Raw genomic sequence first — 23,005 nt, 5'->3', positions numbered from 1 at the left:
CCGTTTTAGCAGTTTTCTCCTCCTGCAAGAGCTTTAAAAGTAACAAACATGATCAAAACGTTGTTAAGTGAATCAGGTTCTACAACTAGACCTAATCCTTCATACCATAATGGTAATGATGAAAAAAGGTCATTTGCTTGATAGAAACAAATTCAGCTAAAGTATTCTTCTTACTGTCCGTTTTAGCAGCTTTCTCCTTCTGCAAAAGTTTTAAAAGTAACAAAAATGGTCAAAACGTTGTTAAGTGAATCAGGTTCTAAAACTAGACCTAATCCTTCATACCATAATGGTAATGATGAAAAAAGGTCATTTGCTTGATAGAAACAAATTCAGCTAAAGTATTCTTCATACTGTCCGTTTTAGCAGCTTTCTCCTTCTGCAAAAGCTTTAAAAGTAACAAAAATGGTCAAAACGTTGTTAAGTGAATCAGCTTCTAAAACTATACCTAATCCTTCATACCATAACGATAATGATGAAACAAGGTCATTTGCTTGATAGAAACACTGTAAGTTAAAGTATTCCTCTTACAGTCCGTTTTAGCTGTTTTCTCCTCCTGCAAAAGCTTTAAAAGTAACAAAAATGATCAAAACGTAGTTGAGTGAATCAGGTTCTAAAACTAGACCTAATCCTTCATACCATAATGATAATGATGAAACAAGGTCATTTGCTTGATAGAAACACTTTAAGCCAAAGCATTATTCATTAGAGTCCGTTTTAGCAGTTTTCTCCTCCTGCAAGAGCTTTAAAAGTAACAAAAATGATCCAAACGTTGTTAAGTGAATCAGGTTCTAAAACTATACCTAATCCCTTATACCATAATGGTAATGATTAAAAAAGGTAATTTGCTTGATAGAAACAGTGTAAGCTAAAGCATTACTCTTACAGTCCGTTTTTGTTGTTTTCTCCTCCTGCAAAAGCTTTAAAAGTAACAAAAATTATCAAAACGTAGTTGAGTGAATCAGGTTCTAAAACTAGACCTAATCCTTCATACCATAATGATAATGATGAAACAAGGTCATTTGCTTGATAGAAACAAATTCAGCTAAAGTATTCTTCTTACTGTCCGTTTTAGCAGCTTTCTCCTTCTGCAAAAGCTTTAAAAGTAACAAAAATGGTCAAAACGTTGTTAAGTGAATCAGCTTCTAAAACTATACCTAATCCTTCATACCATAATGATAATGATGAAACAAGGTCATTTGCTTGATAGAAACAGTGTCAGCTAAAGCATTCCTCTTACAGTCCGTTTTTGTTGTTTTCTCCTCCTGCAAGAGCTTTAAAAGTAACAAAAATGGTCAAAACGTTGTTAAGTGAATCAGCTTCTAAAACTATACCTAATCCTTCATACCATAATGATAATGATGAAACAAGGTCATTTGCTTGATAGAAACACTGTAAGTTAAAGTATTCCTCTTACAGTCCGTTTTAGCTGTTTTCTCCTCCTGCAAGAGCTTTAAAAGTAACAAAAATGGGCAAAACGTTGTTAAGTGAATCAGCTTCTAAAACTAGACCTAATCCTTCATACCATAATGGTAATGATGAAACAAGGTTATTTGCTTGATAGAAACACTTTAAGCCAAAGCATTATTCATTAGAGTCCGTTTTAGCAGTTTTCTCCTCCTGCAAGAGCTTTAAAAGTAACAAAAATGATCAAAACGTTGTTAAGTGAATCAGGTTCTAAAACTAGACCTAATCCTTCATACCATAATGGTAATGATGAAAAAAGGTCATTTGCTTGATAGAAACAAATTCAGCTAAAGTATTCTTCTTACTGTCCGTTTTAGCAGCTTTCTCCTTCTGCAAAAGTTTTAAAAGTAACAAAAATGGTCAAAACGTTGTTAAGTGAATCAGGTTCTAAAACTAGACCTAATCCTTCATACCATAATGGTAATGATGAAAAAAGGTCATTTGCTTGATAGAAACAAATTCAGCTAAAGTATTCTTCATACTGTCCGTTTTAGCAGCTTTCTCCTTCTGCAAAAGCTTTAAAAGTAACAAAAATGGTCAAAACGTTGTTAAGTGAATCAGCTTCTAAAACTATACCTAATCCTTCATACCATAACGATAATGATGAAACAAGGTCATTTGCTTGATAGAAACACTGTAAGTTAAAGTATTCCTCTTACAGTCCGTTTTAGCTTTTTTCTCCTCCTGCAAAAGCTTTAAAAGTAACAAAAATGATCAAAACGTAGTTGAGTGAATCAGGTTCTAAAACTAGACCTAATCCTTCATACCATAATGATAATGATGAAACAAGGTAATTTGCTTGATAGAAACACTTTAAGCCAAAGCATTATTCATTAGAGTCCGTTTTAGCTGTTTTCTCCTCCTGCAAGAGCTTTAAAAGTAACAAAAATGGTCAAAACGTTGTTAAGTGAATCAGCATCTAAAACTATACCTAATCCTTCATACCATAATGATAATGATGAAACAAGGTCATTTGCTTGATAGAAACAAATTCAGCTAAAGTATTCTTCTTACTGTCCGTTTTAGCAGCTTTCTCCTTCTGCAAAAGCTTTAAAAGTAACAAAAATGGTCAAAACGTTGTTAAGTGAATCAGCTTCTAAAACTAAACCTAATCCTTCATACCATAACGATAATGATGAAACAAGGTCATTTGCTTGATAGAAACACTGTAAGTTAAAGTATTCCTCTTACAGTCCGTTTTAGCTGTTTTCTCCTCCTGCAAAAGCTTTAAAAGTAACAAAAATGATCAAAACGTAGTTGAGTGAATCAGGTTCTAAAACTAGACCTAATCCTTCATACCATAATGATAATGATGAAACAAGGTCATTTGCTTGATAGAAACACTTTAAGCCAAAGCATTATTCATTAGAGTCCGTTTTAGCAGTTTTCTCCTCCTGCAAGAGCTTTAAAAGTAACAAAAATGATCCAAACGTTGTTAAGTGAATCAGGTTCTAAAACTATACCTAATCCCTTATACCATAATGGTAATGATTAAAAAAGGTAATTTGCTTGATAGAAACAGTGTAAGCTAAAGCATTACTCTTACAGTCCGTTTTTGTTGTTTTCTCCTCCTGCAAAAGCTTTAAAAGTAACAAAAATGATCAAAACGTAGTTGAGTGAATCAGGTTCTAAAACTAGACCTAATCCTTCATACCATAATGATAATGATGAAAAAGGTCATTTGCTTGATAGAAACAAATTCAGCTAAAGTATTCTTCATACTGTCCGTTTTAGCAGCTTTCTCCTTCTGCAAAAGCTTTAAAAGTAACAAAAATGGTCAAAACGTTGTTAAGTGAATCAGCTTCTAAAACTATACCTAATCCTTCATACCATAATGATAATGATGAAACAAGGTCATTTGCTTGATAGAAACACTGTAAGTTAAAGTATTCCTCTTACAGTCCGTTTTAGCTGTTTTCTCCTCCTGCAAGAGCTTTAAAAGTAACAAAAATGGTCAAAACGTTGTTAAGTGAATCAGCTTCTAAAACTATACCTAATCCTTCATACCATAATGATAATGATGAAACAAGGTCATTTGCTTGATAGAAACAAATTCAGCTAAAGTATTCTTCTTACTGTCCGTTTTAGCAGCTTTCTCCTTCTGCAAAAGCTTTAAAAGTAACAAAAATGGTCAAAACGTTGTTAAGTGAATCAGCTTCTAAAACTAAACCTAATCCTTCATACCATAACGATAATGATGAAACAAGGTCATTTGCTTGATAGAAACAGTGTCAGCTAAAGCATTCCTCTTACAGTCCGTTTTTGTTGTTTTCTCCTCCTGCAAAAGCTTTAAAAGTAACAAAAATGGTCAAAACGTAGTTGAGTGAATCAGGTTCTAAAACTAGACCTAATCCTTCATACCATAATTATAATGATGAAACAAGGTCATTTGCTTGATAGAAACAGTGTCAGCTAAAGCATTCCTCTTACAGTCCGTTTTTGTTGTTTTCTCCTCCTGCAAGAGCTTTAAAAGTAACAAAAATGGTCAAAACGTTGTTAAGTGAATCAGCTTCTAAAACTATACCTAATCCTTCATACCATAATGATAATGATGAAACAAGGTCATTTGCTTGATAGAAACACTGTAAGTTAAAGTATTCCTCTTACAGTCCGTTTTAGCTGTTTTCTCCTCCTGCAAGAGCTTTAAAAGTAACAAAAATGGTCAAAACGTTGTTAAGTGAATCAGCTTCTAAAACTAGACCTAATCCTTCATACCATAATGGTAATGATGAAACAAGGTCATTTGCTTGATAGAAACACTTTAAGCCAAAGCATTATTCATTAGAGTCCGTTTTAGCAGTTTTCTCCTCCTGCAAGAGCTTTAAAAGTAACAAACATGATCAAAACGTTGTTAAGTGAATCAGGTTCTACAACTAGACCTAATCCTTCATACCATAATGGTAATGATGAAAAAAGGTCATTTGCTTGATAGAAACAAATTCAGCTAAAGTATTCTTCTTACTGTCCGTTTTAGCAGCTTTCTCCTTCTGCAAAAGTTTTAAAAGTAACAAAAATGGTCAAAACGTTGTTAAGTGAATCAGGTTCTAAAACTAGACCTAATCCTTCATACCATAATGGTAATGATGAAAAAAGGTCATTTGCTTGATAGAAACAAATTCAGCTAAAGTATTCTTCATACTGTCCGTTTTAGCAGCTTTCTCCTTCTGCAAAAGCTTTAAAAGTAACAAAAATGGTCAAAACGTTGTTAAGTGAATCAGCTTCTAAAACTATACCTAATCCTTCATACCATAACGATAATGATGAAACAAGGTCATTTGCTTGATAGAAACACTGTAAGTTAAAGTATTCCTCTTACAGTCCGTTTTAGCTGTTTTCTCCTCCTGCAAAAGCTTTAAAAGTAACAAAAATGATCAAAACGTAGTTGAGTGAATCAGGTTCTAAAACTAGACCTAATCCTTCATACCATAATGATAATGATGAAACAAGGTCATTTGCTTGATAGAAACACTTTAAGCCAAAGCATTATTCATTAGAGTCCGTTTTAGCAGTTTTCTCCTCCTGCAAGAGCTTTAAAAGTAACAAAAATGATCCAAACGTTGTTAAGTGAATCAGGTTCTAAAACTATACCTAATCCCTTATACCATAATGGTAATGATTAAAAAAGGTAATTTGCTTGATAGAAACAGTGTAAGCTAAAGCATTACTCTTACAGTCCGTTTTTGTTGTTTTCTCCTCCTGCAAAAGCTTTAAAAGTAACAAAAATTATCAAAACGTAGTTGAGTGAATCAGGTTCTAAAACTAGACCTAATCCTTCATACCATAATGATAATGATGAAACAAGGTCATTTGCTTGATAGAAACAAATTCAGCTAAAGTATTCTTCTTACTGTCCGTTTTAGCAGCTTTCTCCTTCTGCAAAAGCTTTAAAAGTAACAAAAATGGTCAAAACGTTGTTAAGTGAATCAGCTTCTAAAACTATACCTAATCCTTCATACCATAATGATAATGATGAAACAAGGTCATTTGCTTGATAGAAACAGTGTCAGCTAAAGCATTCCTCTTACAGTCCGTTTTAGCTGTTTTCTCCTCCTGCAAAAGCTTTAAAAGTAACAAAAATGATCAAAACGTAGTTGAGTGAATCAGGTTCTAAAACTAGACCTAATCCTTCATACCATAATGATAATGATGAAACAAGGTCATTTGCTTGATAGAAACACTTTAAGCCAAAGCATTATTCATTAGAGTCCGTTTTAGCAGTTTTCTCCTCCTGCAAGAGCTTTAAAAGTAACAAAAATGATCCAAACGTTGTTAAGTGAATCAGGTTCTAAAACTATACCTAATCCCTTATACCATAATGGTAATGATTAAAAAAGGTAATTTGCTTGATAGAAACAGTGTAAGCTAAAGCATTACTCTTACAGTCCGTTTTTGTTGTTTTCTCCTCCTGCAAAAGCTTTAAAAGTAACAAAAATGATCAAAACGTAGTTGAGTGAATCAGGTTCTAAAACTAGACCTAATCCTTCATACCATAATGATAATGATGAAAAAGGTCATTTGCTTGATAGAAACAAATTCAGCTAAAGTATTCTTCATACTGTCCGTTTTAGCAGCTTTCTCCTTCTGCAAAAGCTTTAAAAGTAACAAAAATGGTCAAAACGTTGTTAAGTGAATCAGCTTCTAAAACTATACCTAATCCTTCATACCATAATGATAATGATGAAACAAGGTCATTTGCTTGATAGAAACACTGTAAGTTAAAGTATTCCTCTTACAGTCCGTTTTAGCTGTTTTCTCCTCCTGCAAGAGCTTTAAAAGTAACAAAAATGGTCAAAACGTTGTTAAGTGAATCAGCTTCTAAAACTATACCTAATCCTTCATACCATAATGATAATGATGAAACAAGGTCATTTGCTTGATAGAAACAAATTCAGCTAAAGTATTCTTCTTACTGTCCGTTTTAGCAGCTTTCTCCTTCTGCAAAAGCTTTAAAAGTAACAAAAATGGTCAAAACGTTGTTAAGTGAATCAGCTTCTAAAACTAAACCTAATCCTTCATACCATAACGATAATGATGAAACAAGGTCATTTGCTTGATAGAAACAGTGTCAGCTAAAGCATTCCTCTTACAGTCCGTTTTTGTTGTTTTCTCCTCCTGCAAAAGCTTTAAAAGTAACAAAAATGGTCAAAACGTAGTTGAGTGAATCAGGTTCTAAAACTAGACCTAATCCTTCATACCATAATTATAATGATGAAACAAGGTCATTTGCTTGATAGAAACAGTGTCAGCTAAAGCATTCCTCTTACAGTCCGTTTTTGTTGTTTTCTCCTCCTGCAAGAGCTTTAAAAGTAACAAAAATGGTCAAAACGTTGTTAAGTGAATCAGCTTCTAAAACTATACCTAATCCTTCATACCATAATGATAATGATGAAACAAGGTCATTTGCTTGATAGAAACACTGTAAGTTAAAGTATTCCTCTTACAGTCCGTTTTAGCTGTTTTCTCCTCCTGCAAGAGCTTTAAAAGTAACAAAAATGGTCAAAACGTTGTTAAGTGAATCAGCTTCTAAAACTAGACCTAATCCTTCATACCATAATGGTAATGATGAAACAAGGTCATTTGCTTGATAGAAACACTTTAAGCCAAAGCATTATTCATTAGAGTCCGTTTTAGCAGTTTTCTCCTCCTGCAAGAGCTTTAAAAGTAACAAACATGATCAAAACGTTGTTAAGTGAATCAGGTTCTACAACTAGACCTAATCCTTCATACCATAATGGTAATGATGAAAAAAGGTCATTTGCTTGATAGAAACAAATTCAGCTAAAGTATTCTTCTTACTGTCCGTTTTAGCAGCTTTCTCCTTCTGCAAAAGTTTTAAAAGTAACAAAAATGGTCAAAACGTTGTTAAGTGAATCAGGTTCTAAAACTAGACCTAATCCTTCATACCATAATGGTAATGATGAAAAAAGGTCATTTGCTTGATAGAAACAAATTCAGCTAAAGTATTCTTCATACTGTCCGTTTTAGCAGCTTTCTCCTTCTGCAAAAGCTTTAAAAGTAACAAAAATGGTCAAAACGTTGTTAAGTGAATCAGCTTCTAAAACTATACCTAATCCTTCATACCATAACGATAATGATGAAACAAGGTCATTTGCTTGATAGAAACACTGTAAGTTAAAGTATTCCTCTTACAGTCCGTTTTAGCTGTTTTCTCCTCCTGCAAAAGCTTTAAAAGTAACAAAAATGATCAAAACGTAGTTGAGTGAATCAGGTTCTAAAACTAGACCTAATCCTTCATACCATAATGATAATGATGAAACAAGGTCATTTGCTTGATAGAAACACTTTAAGCCAAAGCATTATTCATTAGAGTCCGTTTTAGCAGTTTTCTCCTCCTGCAAGAGCTTTAAAAGTAACAAAAATGATCCAAACGTTGTTAAGTGAATCAGGTTCTAAAACTATACCTAATCCCTTATACCATAATGGTAATGATTAAAAAAGGTAATTTGCTTGATAGAAACAGTGTAAGCTAAAGCATTACTCTTACAGTCCGTTTTTGTTGTTTTCTCCTCCTGCAAAAGCTTTAAAAGTAACAAAAATTATCAAAACGTAGTTGAGTGAATCAGGTTCTAAAACTAGACCTAATCCTTCATACCATAATGATAATGATGAAACAAGGTCATTTGCTTGATAGAAACAAATTCAGCTAAAGTATTCTTCTTACTGTCCGTTTTAGCAGCTTTCTCCTTCTGCAAAAGCTTTAAAAGTAACAAAAATGGTCAAAACGTTGTTAAGTGAATCAGCTTCTAAAACTATACCTAATCCTTCATACCATAATGATAATGATGAAACAAGGTCATTTGCTTGATAGAAACAGTGTCAGCTAAAGCATTCCTCTTACAGTCCGTTTTTGTTGTTTTCTCCTCCTGCAAGAGCTTTAAAAGTAACAAAAATGGTCAAAACGTTGTTAAGTGAATCAGCTTCTAAAACTATACCTAATCCTTCATACCATAATGATAATGATGAAACAAGGTCATTTGCTTGATAGAAACACTGTAAGTTAAAGTATTCCTCTTACAGTCCGTTTTAGCTGTTTTCTCCTCCTGCAAGAGCTTTAAAAGTAACAAAAATGGGCAAAACGTTGTTAAGTGAATCAGCTTCTAAAACTAGACCTAATCCTTCATACCATAATGGTAATGATGAAACAAGGTTATTTGCTTGATAGAAACACTTTAAGCCAAAGCATTATTCATTAGAGTCCGTTTTAGCAGTTTTCTCCTCCTGCAAGAGCTTTAAAAGTAACAAAAATGATCAAAACGTTGTTAAGTGAATCAGGTTCTAAAACTAGACCTAATCCTTCATACCATAATGGTAATGATGAAAAAAGGTCATTTGCTTGATAGAAACAAATTCAGCTAAAGTATTCTTCTTACTGTCCGTTTTAGCAGCTTTCTCCTTCTGCAAAAGTTTTAAAAGTAACAAAAATGGTCAAAACGTTGTTAAGTGAATCAGGTTCTAAAACTAGACCTAATCCTTCATACCATAATGGTAATGATGAAAAAAGGTCATTTGCTTGATAGAAACAAATTCAGCTAAAGTATTCTTCATACTGTCCGTTTTAGCAGCTTTCTCCTTCTGCAAAAGCTTTAAAAGTAACAAAAATGGTCAAAACGTTGTTAAGTGAATCAGCTTCTAAAACTATACCTAATCCTTCATACCATAACGATAATGATGAAACAAGGTCATTTGCTTGATAGAAACACTGTAAGTTAAAGTATTCCTCTTACAGTCCGTTTTAGCTTTTTTCTCCTCCTGCAAAAGCTTTAAAAGTAACAAAAATGATCAAAACGTAGTTGAGTGAATCAGGTTCTAAAACTAGACCTAATCCTTCATACCATAATGATAATGATGAAACAAGGTAATTTGCTTGATAGAAACACTTTAAGCCAAAGCATTATTCATTAGAGTCCGTTTTAGCTGTTTTCTCCTCCTGCAAGAGCTTTAAAAGTAACAAAAATGGTCAAAACGTTGTTAAGTGAATCAGCTTCTAAAACTATACCTAATCCTTCATACCATAATGATAATGATGAAACAAGGTCATTTGCTTGATAGAAACAGTGTCAGCTAAAGCATTCCTCTTACAGTCCGTTTTAGCTGTTTTCTCCTCCTGCAAAAGCTTTAAAAGTAACAAAAATGATCAAAACGTAGTTGAGTGAATCAGCATCTAAAACTATACCTAATCCTTCATACCATAATGATAATGATGAAACAAGGTCATTTGCTTGATAGAAACAAATTCAGCTAAAGTATTCTTCTTACTGTCCGTTTTAGCAGCTTTCTCCTTCTGCAAAAGCTTTAAAAGTAACAAAAATGGTCAAAACGTTGTTAAGTGAATCAGCTTCTAAAACTAAACCTAATCCTTCATACCATAACGATAATGATGAAACAAGGTCATTTGCTTGATAGAAACACTGTAAGTTAAAGTATTCCTCTTACAGTCCGTTTTAGCTGTTTTCTCCTCCTGCAAAAGCTTTAAAAGTAACAAAAATGATCAAAACGTAGTTGAGTGAATCAGGTTCTAAAACTAGACCTAATCCTTCATACCATAATGATAATGATGAAACAAGGTCATTTGCTTGATAGAAACACTTTAAGCCAAAGCATTATTCATTAGAGTCCGTTTTAGCAGTTTTCTCCTCCTGCAAGAGCTTTAAAAGTAACAAAAATGATCCAAACGTTGTTAAGTGAATCAGGTTCTAAAACTATACCTAATCCCTTATACCATAATGGTAATGATTAAAAAAGGTAATTTGCTTGATAGAAACAGTGTAAGCTAAAGCATTACTCTTACAGTCCGTTTTTGTTGTTTTCTCCTCCTGCAAAAGCTTTAAAAGTAACAAAAATGATCAAAACGTAGTTGAGTGAATCAGGTTCTAAAACTAGACCTAATCCTTCATACCATAATGATAATGATGAAAAAGGTCATTTGCTTGATAGAAACAAATTCAGCTAAAGTATTCTTCATACTGTCCGTTTTAGCAGCTTTCTCCTTCTGCAAAAGCTTTAAAAGTAACAAAAATGGTCAAAACGTTGTTAAGTGAATCAGCTTCTAAAACTATACCTAATCCTTCATACCATAATGATAATGATGAAACAAGGTCATTTGCTTGATAGAAACACTGTAAGTTAAAGTATTCCTCTTACAGTCCGTTTTAGCTGTTTTCTCCTCCTGCAAGAGCTTTAAAAGTAACAAAAATGGTCAAAACGTTGTTAAGTGAATCAGCTTCTAAAACTATACCTAATCCTTCATACCATAATGATAATGATGAAACAAGGTCATTTGCTTGATAGAAACAAATTCAGCTAAAGTATTCTTCTTACTGTCCGTTTTAGCAGCTTTCTCCTTCTGCAAAAGCTTTAAAAGTAACAAAAATGGTCAAAACGTTGTTAAGTGAATCAGCTTCTAAAACTAAACCTAATCCTTCATACCATAACGATAATGATGAAACAAGGTCATTTGCTTGATAGAAACAGTGTCAGCTAAAGCATTCCTCTTACAGTCCGTTTTTGTTGTTTTCTCCTCCTGCAAAAGCTTTAAAAGTAACAAAAATGGTCAAAACGTAGTTGAGTGAATCAGGTTCTAAAACTAGACCTAATCCTTCATACCATAATTATAATGATGAAACAAGGTCATTTGCTTGATAGAAACAGTGTCAGCTAAAGCATTCCTCTTACAGTCCGTTTTTGTTGTTTTCTCCTCCTGCAAGAGCTTTAAAAGTAACAAAAATGGTCAAAACGTTGTTAAGTGAATCAGCTTCTAAAACTATACCTAATCCTTCATACCATAATGATAATGATGAAACAAGGTCATTTGCTTGATAGAAACACTGTAAGTTAAAGTATTCCTCTTACAGTCCGTTTTAGCTGTTTTCTCCTCCTGCAAGAGCTTTAAAAGTAACAAAAATGGTCAAAACGTTGTTAAGTGAATCAGCTTCTAAAACTAGACCTAATCCTTCATACCATAATGGTAATGATGAAACAAGGTCATTTGCTTGATAGAAACACTTTAAGCCAAAGCATTATTCATTAGAGTCCGTTTTAGCAGTTTTCTCCTCCTGCAAGAGCTTTAAAAGTAACAAACATGATCAAAACGTTGTTAAGTGAATCAGGTTCTACAACTAGACCTAATCCTTCATACCATAATGGTAATGATGAAAAAAGGTCATTTGCTTGATAGAAACAAATTCAGCTAAAGTATTCTTCTTACTGTCCGTTTTAGCAGCTTTCTCCTTCTGCAAAAGTTTTAAAAGTAACAAAAATGGTCAAAACGTTGTTAAGTGAATCAGGTTCTAAAACTAGACCTAATCCTTCATACCATAATGGTAATGATGAAAAAAGGTCATTTGCTTGATAGAAACAAATTCAGCTAAAGTATTCTTCATACTGTCCGTTTTAGCAGCTTTCTCCTTCTGCAAAAGCTTTAAAAGTAACAAAAATGGTCAAAACGTTGTTAAGTGAATCAGCTTCTAAAACTATACCTAATCCTTCATACCATAACGATAATGATGAAACAAGGTCATTTGCTTGATAGAAACACTGTAAGTTAAAGTATTCCTCTTACAGTCCGTTTTAGCTGTTTTCTCCTCCTGCAAAAGCTTTAAAAGTAACAAAAATGATCAAAACGTAGTTGAGTGAATCAGGTTCTAAAACTAGACCTAATCCTTCATACCATAATGATAATGATGAAACAAGGTCATTTGCTTGATAGAAACACTTTAAGCCAAAGCATTATTCATTAGAGTCCGTTTTAGCAGTTTTCTCCTCCTGCAAGAGCTTTAAAAGTAACAAAAATGATCCAAACGTTGTTAAGTGAATCAGGTTCTAAAACTATACCTAATCCCTTATACCATAATGGTAATGATTAAAAAAGGTAATTTGCTTGATAGAAACAGTGTAAGCTAAAGCATTACTCTTACAGTCCGTTTTTGTTGTTTTCTCCTCCTGCAAAAGCTTTAAAAGTAACAAAAATTATCAAAACGTAGTTGAGTGAATCAGGTTCTAAAACTAGACCTAATCCTTCATACCATAATGATAATGATGAAACAAGGTCATTTGCTTGATAGAAACAAATTCAGCTAAAGTATTCTTCTTACTGTCCGTTTTAGCAGCTTTCTCCTTCTGCAAAAGCTTTAAAAGTAACAAAAATGGTCAAAACGTTGTTAAGTGAATCAGCTTCTAAAACTATACCTAATCCTTCATACCATAATGATAATGATGAAACAAGGTCATTTGCTTGATAGAAACAGTGTCAGCTAAAGCATTCCTCTTACAGTCCGTTTTTGTTGTTTTCTCCTCCTGCAAGAGCTTTAAAAGTAACAAAAATGGTCAAAACGTTGTTAAGTGAATCAGCTTCTAAAACTATACCTAATCCTTCATACCATAATGATAATGATGAAACAAGGTCATTTGCTTGATAGAAACACTGTAAGTTAAAGTATTCCTCTTACAGTCCGTTTTAGCTGTTTTCTCCTCCTGCAAGAGCTTTAAAAGTAACAAAAATGGTCAAAACGTTGTTAAGTGAATCAGCTTCTAAAACTAGACCTAATCCTTCATACCATAATGGTAATGATGAAACAAGGTTATTTGCTTGATAGAAACACTTTAAGCCAAAGCATTATTCATTAGAGTCCGTTTTAGCAGTTTTCTCCTCCTGCAAGAGCTTTAAAAGTAACAAAAATGATCAAAACGTTGTTAAGTGAATCAGGTTCTAAAACTAGACCTAATCCTTCATACCATAATGGTAATGATGAAAAAAGGTCATTTGCTTGATAGAAACAAATTCAGCTAAAGTATTCTTCTTACTGTCCGTTTTAGCAGCTTTCTCCTTCTGCAAAAGTTTTAAAAGTAACAAAAATGGTCAAAACGTTGTTAAGTGAATCAGGTTCTAAAACTAGACCTAATCCTTCATACCATAATGGTAATGATGAAAAAAGGTCATTTGCTTGATAGAAACAAATTCAGCTAAAGTATTCTTCATACTGTCCGTTTTAGCAGCTTTCTCCTTCTGCAAAAGCTTTAAAAGTAACAAAAATGGTCAAAACGTTGTTAAGTGAATCAGCTTCTAAAACTATACCTAATCCTTCATACCATAACGATAATGATGAAACAAGGTCATTTGCTTGATAGAAACACTGTAAGTTAAAGTATTCCTCTTACAGTCCGTTTTAGCTTTTTTCTCCTCCTGCAAAAGCTTTAAAAGTAACAAAAATGATCAAAACGTAGTTGAGTGAATCAGGTTCTAAAACTAGACCTAATCCTTCATACCATAATGATAATGATGAAACAAGGTAATTTGCTTGATAGAAACACTTTAAGCCAAAGCATTATTCATTAGAGTCCGTTTTAGCTGTTTTCTCCTCCTGCAAGAGCTTTAAAAGTAACAAAAATGGTCAAAACGTTGTTAAGTGAATCAGCATCTAAAACTATACCTAATCCTTCATACCATAATGATAATGATGAAACAAGGTCATTTGCTTGATAGAAACAAATTCAGCTAAAGTATTCTTCTTACTGTCCGTTTTAGCAGCTTTCTCCTTCTGCAAAAGCTTTAAAAGTAACAAAAATGGTCAAAACGTTGTTAAGTGAATCAGCTTCTAAAACTAAACCTAATCCTTCATACCATAACGATAATGATGAAACAAGGTCATTTGCTTGATAGAAACACTGTAAGTTAAAGTATTCCTCTTACAGTCCGTTTTAGCTGTTTTCTCCTCCTGCAAAAGCTTTAAAAGTAACAAAAATGATCAAAACGTAGTTGAGTGAATCAGGTTCTAAAACTAGACCTAATCCTTCATACCATAATGATAATGATGAAACAAGGTCATTTGCTTGATAGAAACACTTTAAGCCAAAGCATTATTCATTAGAGTCCGTTTTAGCAGTTTTCTCCTCCTGCAAGAGCTTTAAAAGTAACAAAAATGATCCAAACGTTGTTAAGTGAATCAGGTTCTAAAACTATACCTAATCCCTTATACCATAATGGTAATGATTAAAAAAGGTAATTTGCTTGATAGAAACAGTGTAAGCTAAAGCATTACTCTTACAGTCCGTTTTTGTTGTTTTCTCCTCCTGCAAAAGCTTTAAAAGTAACAAAAATGATCAAAACGTAGTTGAGTGAATCAGGTTCTAAAACTAGACCTAATCCTTCATACCATAATGATAATGATGAAAAAGGTCATTTGCTTGATAGAAACAAATTCAGCTAAAGTATTCTTCATACTGTCCGTTTTAGCAGCTTTCTCCTTCTGCAAAAGCTTTAAAAGTAACAAAAATGGTCAAAACGTTGTTAAGTGAATCAGCTTCTAAAACTATACCTAATCCTTCATACCATAACGATAATGATGAAACAAGGTCATTTGCTTGATAGAAACACTGTAAGTTAAAGTATTCCTCTTACAGTCCGTTTTAGCCGTTTTCTCCTCCTGCAAGAGCTTTAAAAGTAACAAAAATTGTCAAAACGTTGTTAAGTGAATCAGCTTCTAAAACTAGACCTAATCCTTCATACCATAATGGTAATGATGAAAAAAGGTCATTTGCTTGATAGAAACAAATTCAGCTAAAGTATTCTTCTTACTGTCCGTTTTAGCAGCTTTCTCCTTCTGCAAAAGTTTTAAAAGTAACAAAAATGGTCAAAACGTTGTTAAGTGAATCAGGTTCTAAAACTAGACCTAATCCTTCATACCATAATTATAATGATGAAACAAGGTCATTTGCTTGATAGAAACAGTGTCAGCTAAAGCATTCCTCTTACAGTCCGTTTTTGTTGTTTTCTCCTCCTGCAAGAGCTTTAAAAGTAACAAAAATGATCAAAACGTTGTTAAGTGAATCAGCTTCTAAAACTATACCTAATCCCTTATACCATAATGATAATGATGAAAAAAGGTCATTTGTTCGATAGAAACAGTGTCAGCTAAAGCATTCTTCATACTGTCCGTTTTAGCAGCTTTCTCCTTCTGCAAGAGCTTTAAAAGTAACAAAAATGATCAAAACGTTGTTAAGTGAATCAGGTTCTAAAACTATACCTAATCCCTTATACCATAATGGTAATGATTAAAAAAGGTAATTTGCTTGATAGAAACAGTGTAAGCTAAAGCATTACTCTTACAGTCCGTTTTTGTTGTTTTCTCCTCCTGCAAAAGCTTTAAAAGTAACAAAAATTATCAAAACGTAGTTGAGTGAATCAGGTTCTAAAACTAGACCTAATCCTTCATACCATAATGATAATGATGAAAAAAGGTCATTTTCTTGATAGAAACAAATTCAGCTAAAGCATTCTTCATACTGTCGGTTTTAGCAGCTTTCTCCTTCTGCAAAAGCTTTAAAAGTAACAAAAATGGTCAAAACGTTGTTAAGTGAATCAGCTTCTAAAACTATACCTAATCCTTCATACCATAACGATAATGATGAAACAAGGTCATTTGCTTGATAGAAACACTGTAAGTTAAAGTATTCCTCTTACAGTCCGTTTTAGCTGTTTTCTCCTCCTGCAAGAGCTTTAAAAGTAACAAAAATGGTCAAAACGTTGTTAAGTGAATCAGCTTCTAAAACTAGACCTAATCCTTCATACCATAATGGTAATGATGAAAAAAGGTCATTTGCTTGATAGAAACAAATTCAGCTAAAGCATTCCTCTTACAGTCCGTTTTTGTTGTTTTCTCCTCCTGCAAAAGCTTTAAAAGTAACAAAAATGGTCAAAATGTAGTTGAGTGAATCAGGTTCTAAAACTAGACCTAATCCTTCATACCATAATTATAATGATGAAACAAGGTCATTTGCTTGATAGAAACAGTGTCAGCTAAAGCATTCCTCTTACAGTCCGTTTTTGTTGTTTTCTCCTCCTGCAAAAGCTTTAAAAGTAACAAAAATGGTCAAAACGTAGTTGAGTGAATCAGGTTCTAAAACTAGACCTAATCCTTCATACCATAATTATAATGATGAAAAAAGGTCATTTGCTCGATAGAAACACTTTAAGCCAAAGCATTATTCATTAGAGTCCGTTTTAGCAGTTTTCTCCTCCTGCAAGAGCTTTAAAAGTAACAAAAATGATCCAAACGTTGTTAAGTGAATCAGGTTCTAAAACTATACCTAATCCCTTATACCATAATGGTAATGATTAAAAAAGGTAATTTGCTTGATAGAAACAGTGTAAGCTAAAGCATTACTCTTACAGTCCGTTTTTGTTGTTTTCTCCTCCTGCAAAAGCTTTAAAAGTAACAAAAATGATCAAAACGTAGTTGAGTGAATCAGGTTCTAAAACTAGACCTAATCCTTCATACCATAATGATAATGATGAAAAAGGTCATTTGCTTGATAGAAACAAATTCAGCTAAAGTATTCTTCATACTGTCCGTTTTAGCAGCTTTCTCCTTCTGCAAAAGCTTTAAAAGTAACAAAAATGGTCAAAACGTTGTTAAGTGAATCAGCTTCTAAAACTATACCTAATCCTTCATACCATAACGATAATGATGAAACAAGGTCATTTGCTTGATAGAAACACTGTAAGTTAAAGTATTCCTCTTACAGTCCGTTTTAGCTGTTTTCTCCTCCTGCAAGAGCTTTAAAAGTAACAAAAATTGTCAAAACGTTGTTAAGTGAATCAGCTTCTAAAACTAGACCTAATCCTTCATACCATAATGGTAATGATGAAAAAAGGTCATTTGCTTGATAGAAACAAATTCAGCTAAAGTATTCTTCTTACTGTCCGTTTTAGCAGCTTTCTCCTTCTGCAAAAGTTTTAAAAGTAACAAAAATGGTCAAAACGTTGTTAAGTGAATCAGGTTCTAAAACTAGACCTAATCCTTCATACCATAATTATAATGATGAAACAAGGTCATTTGCTTGATAGAAACAGTGTCAGCTAAAGCATTCCTCTTACAGTCCGTTTTTGTTGTTTTCTCCTCCTGCAAGAGCTTTAAAAGTAACAAAAATGATCAAAACGTTGTTAAGTGAATCAGCTTCTAAAACTATACCTAATCCCTTATACCATAATGATAATGATGAAAAAAGGTCATTTGTTCGATAGAAACAGTGTCAGCTAAAGCATTCTTCATACTGTCCGTTTTAGCAGCTTTCTCCTTCTGCAAGAGCTTTAAAAGTAACAAAAATGATCAAAACGTTGTTAAGTGAATCAGGTTCTAAAACTATACCTAATCCCTTATACCATAATGGTAATGATTAAAAAAGGTAATTTGCTTGATAGAAACAGTGTAAGCTAAAGCATTACTCTTACAGTCCGTTTTTGTTGTTTTCTCCTCCTGCAAAAGCTTTAAAAGTAACAAAAATTATCAAAACGTAGTTGAGTGAATCAGGTTCTAAAACTAGACCTAATCCTTCATACCATAATGATAATGATGAAAAAAGGTCATTTTCTTGATAGAAACAAATTCAGCTAAAGCATTCTTCATACTGTCGGTTTTAGCAGCTTTCTCCTTCTGCAAAAGCTTTAAAAGTAACAAAAATGGTCAAAACGTTGTTAAGTGAATCAGCTTCTAAAACTATACCTAATCCTTCATACCATAACGATAATGATGAAACAAGGTCATTTGCTTGATAGAAACACTGTAAGTTAAAGTATTCCTCTTACAGTCCGTTTTAGCTGTTTTCTCCTCCTGCAAGAGCTTTAAAAGTAACAAAAATGGTCAAAACGTTGTTAAGTGAATCAGCTTCTAAAACTAGACCTAATCCTTCATACCATAATGGTAATGATGAAAAAAGGTCATTTGCTTGATAGAAACAAATTCAGCTAAAGCATTCCTCTTACAGTCCGTTTTTGTTGTTTTCTCCTCCTGCAAAAGCTTTAAAAGTAACAAAAATGGTCAAAATGTAGTTGAGTGAATCAGGTTCTAAAACTAGACCTAATCCTTCATACCATAATTATAATGATGAAACAAGGTCATTTGCTTGATAGAAACAGTGTCAGCTAAAGCATTCCTCTTACAGTCCGTTTTTGTTGTTTTCTCCTCCTGCAAAAGCTTTAAAAGTAACAAAAATGGTCAAAACGTAGTTGAGTGAATCAGGTTCTAAAACTAGACCTAATCCTTCATACCATAATTATAATGATGAAAAAAGGTCATTTGCTCGATAGAAACAGTGTCAGCTAAAGCATTCTTCATACTGTCCGTTTTAGCAGCTTTCTCCTTCTGCAAGAGCTTTAAAAGTAACAAAAATGATCAAAACGTTGTTAAGTGAATCAGGTTCTAAAACTATACCTAATCCCTTATACCATAATGGTAATGATTAAAAAAGGTAATTTGCTTGATAGAAACAGTGTCAGCTAAAGCATTCTTCATACTGTCCGTTTTAGCAGCTTTCTCCTTCTGCAAAAGCTTTAAAAGTAACAAAAATGGTCAAAACGTTGTTAAGTGAATCAGCTTCTAAAACTATACCTAATCCTTCATACCATAACGATAATGATGAAACAAGGTCATTTGCTTGATAGAAACACTGTAAGTTAAAGTATTCCTCTTACAGTCCGTTTTAGCTGTTTTCTCCTCCTGCAAGAGCTTTAAAAGTAACAAAAATGGTCAAAACGTTGTTAAGTGAATCAGCTTCTAAAACTAGACCTAATCCTTCATACCATAATGGTAATGATGAAAAAAGGTCATTTGCTTGATAGAAACAAATTCAGCTAAAGCATTCCTCTTACAGTCCGTTTTTGTTGTTTTCTCCTCCTGCAAAAGCTTTAAAAGTAACAAAAATGATCAAAACGTAGTTGAGTGAATCAGGTTCTAAAACTAGACCTAATCCTTCATACCATAATTATAATGATGAAACAAGGTCATTTGCTTGATAGAAACAGTGTCAGCTAAAGCATTCCTCTTACAGTCCGTTTTTGTTGTTTTCTCCTCCTGCAAAAGCTTTAAAAGTAACAAAAATGGTCAAAACGTAGTTGAGTGAATCAGGTTCTAAAACTAGACCTAATCCTTCATACCATAATTATAATGATGAAACAAGGTCATTTGCTTGATAGAAACAGTGTCAGCTAAAGCATTCCTCTTACAGTCCGTTTTTGTTGTTTTCTCCTCCTGCAAGAGCTTTAAAAGTAACAAAAATGGTCAAAACGTTGTTAAGTGAATCAGCTTCTAAAACTATACCTAATCCTTCATACCATAATGATAATGATGAAACAAGGTCATTTGCTTGATAGAAACACTGTAAGTTAAAGTATTCCTCTTACAGTCCGTTTTAGCTGTTTTCTCCTCCTGCAAGAGCTTTAAAATTAACAAAAATGGTCAAAACGTTGTTGAGTGAATCAGCTTCTAAAACTAGACCTAATCCTTCATACCATAATGGTAATGATGAAACAAGGTCATTTGCTTGATAGAAACACTTTAAGCCAAAGCATTATTCATTAGAGTCCGTTTTAGCAGTTTTCTCCTCCTGCAAGAGCTTTAAAAGTAACAAAAATGATCAAAACGTTGTTAAGTGAATCAGGTTCTAAAACTAGACCTAATCCTTCATACCATAATTATAATGATGAAACAAGGTCATTTGCTTGATAGAAACAGTGTCAGCTAAAGCATTCCTCTTACAGTCCGTTTTTGTTGTTTTCTCCTCCTGCAAGAGCTTTAAAAGTAACAAAAATGATCAAAACGTTGTTAAGTGAATCAGCTTCTAAAACTATACCTAATCCTTCATACCATAATTATAATGATTAAAAAAGGTAATTTGCTTGATAGAAACAGTGTCAGCTAAAGCATTCTTCATACTGTCGGTTTTAGCAGCTTTCTCCTTCTGCAAAAGCTTTAAAAGTAACAAAAATGGTCAAAACGTTGTTAAGTGAATCAGCTTCTAAAACTATACCTAATCCTTCATACCATAACGATAATGATGAAACAAGGTCATTTGCTTGATAGAAACACTGTAAGTTAAAGTATTCCTCTTACAGTCCGTTTTAGCTGTTTTCTCCTCCTGCAAGAGCTTTAAAAGTAACAAAAATGGTCAAAACGTTGTTAAGTGAATCAGCTTCTAAAACTAGACCTAATCCTTCATACCATAATGGTAATGATGAAAAAAGGTCATTTGCTTGATAGAAACAAATTCAGCTAAAGCATTCCTCTTACAGTCCGTTTTTGTTGTTTTCTCCTCCTGCAAAAGCTTTAAAAGTAACAAAAATGGTCAAAATGTAGTTGAGTGAATCAGGTTCTAAAACTAGACCTAATCCTTCATACCATAATTATAATGATGAAACAAGGTCATTTGCTTGATAGAAACAGTGTCAGCTAAAGCATTCCTCTTACAGTCCGTTTTTGTTGTTTTCTCCTCCTGCAAAAGCTTTAAAAGTAACAAAAATGGTCAAAACGTAGTTGAGTGAATCAGGTTCTAAAACTAGACCTAATCCTTCATACCATAATTATAATGATGAAAAAAGGTCATTTGCTCGATAGAAACAGTGTCAGCTAAAGCATTCTTCATACTGTCCGTTTTAGCAGCTTTCTCCTTCTGCAAGAGCTTTAAAAGTAACAAAAATGATCAAAACGTTGTTAAGTGAATCAGGTTCTAAAACTATACCTAATCCCTTATACCATAATGGTAATGATTAAAAAAGGTAATTTGCTTGATAGAAACAGTGTCAGCTAAAGCATTCTTCATACTGTCCGTTTTAGCAGCTTTCTCCTTCTGCAAAAGCTTTAAAAGTAACAAAAATGGTCAAAACGTTGTTAAGTGAATCAGCTTCTAAAACTATACCTAATCCTTCATACCATAACGATAATGATGAAACAAGGTCATTTGCTTGATAGAAACACTGTAAGTTAAAGTATTCCTCTTACAGTCCGTTTTAGCTGTTTTCTCCTCCTGCAAGAGCTTTAAAAGTAACAAAAATGGTCAAAACGTTGTTAAGTGAATCAGCTTCTAAAACTAGACCTAATCCTTCATACCATAATGGTAATGATGAAAAAAGGTCATTTGCTTGATAGAAACAAATTCAGCTAAAGCATTCCTCTTACAGTCCGTTTTTGTTGTTTTCTCCTCCTGCAAAAGCTTTAAAAGTAACAAAAATGATCAAAACGTAGTTGAGTGAATCAGGTTCTAAAACTAGACCTAATCCTTCATACCATAATTATAATGATGAAACAAGGTCATTTGCTTGATAGAAACAGTGTCAGCTAAAGCATTCCTCTTACAGTCCGTTTTTGTTGTTTTCTCCTCCTGCAAAAGCTTTAAAAGTAACAAAAATGGTCAAAACGTAGTTGAGTGAATCAGGTTCTAAAACTAGACCTAATCCTTCATACCATAATTATAATGATGAAACAAGGTCATTTGCTTGATAGAAACAGTGTCAGCTAAAGCATTCCTCTTACAGTCCGTTTTTGTTGTTTTCTCCTCCTGCAAGAGCTTTAAAAGTAACAAAAATGGTCAAAACGTTGTTAAGTGAATCAGCTTCTAAAACTATACCTAATCCTTCATACCATAATGATAATGATGAAACAAGGTCATTTGCTTGATAGAAACACTGTAAGTTAAAGTATTCCTCTTACAGTCCGTTTTAGCTGTTTTCTCCTCCTGCAAGAGCTTTAAAATTAACAAAAATGGTCAAAACGTTGTTGAGTGAATCAGCTTCTAAAACTAGACCTAATCCTTCATACCATAATGGTAATGATGAAACAAGGTCATTTGCTTGATAGAAACACTTTAAGCCAAAGCATTATTCATTAGAGTCCGTTTTAGCAGTTTTCTCCTCCTGCAAGAGCTTTAAAAGTAACAAAAATGATCAAAACGTTGTTAAGTGAATCAGGTTCTAAAACTAGACCTAATCCTTCATACCATAATGATAATGATGAAACAAGGTCATTTGCTTGATAGAAACACTTTAAGCCAAAGCATTATTCATTAGAGTCCGTTTTAGCTGTTTTCTCCTCCTGCAAGAGCTTTAAAAGTAACAAAAATGGTCAAAACGTTGTTAAGTGAATCAGCTTCTAAAACTATACCTAATCCTTCATACCATAATGATAATGATGAAACAAGGTCATTTGCTTGATAGAAACAAATTCAGCTAAAGTATTCTTCTTACTGTCCGTTTTAGCAGCTTTCTCCTTCTGCAAAAGCTTTAAAAGTAACAAAAATGGTCAAAACGTTGTTAAGTGAATCAGCTTCTAAAACTATACCTAATCCTTCATACCATAATGATAATGATGAAACAAGGTCATTTGCTTGATAGAAACACTGTAAGTTAAAGTATTCCTCTTACAGTCCGTTTTAGCTGTTTTCTCCTCCTGCAAGAGCTTTAAAATTAACAAAAATGGTCAAAACGTTGTTGAGTGAATCAGCTTCTAAAACTAGACCTAATCCTTCATACCATAATGGTAATGATGAAACAAGGTCATTTGCTTGATAGAAACACTTTAAGCCAAAGCATTATTCATTAGAGTCCGTTTTAGCAGTTTTCTCCTCCTGCAAGAGCTTTAAAAGTAACAAAAATGATCAAAACGTTGTTAAGTGAATCAGGTTCTAAAACTAGACCTAATCCTTCATACCATAATGATAATGATGAAACAAGGTCATTTGCTTGATAGAAACACTTTAA

Source organism: Pungitius pungitius, chromosome 17 (assembly GCF_949316345.1).
Source record: "Pungitius pungitius chromosome 17, fPunPun2.1, whole genome shotgun sequence".
Lineage (NCBI taxonomy): Eukaryota > Metazoa > Chordata > Actinopteri > Perciformes > Gasterosteidae > Pungitius > Pungitius pungitius.
The sequence above is the reverse complement of the archived record's forward strand: the minus strand, read 5'-3'. Positions refer to the sequence as shown.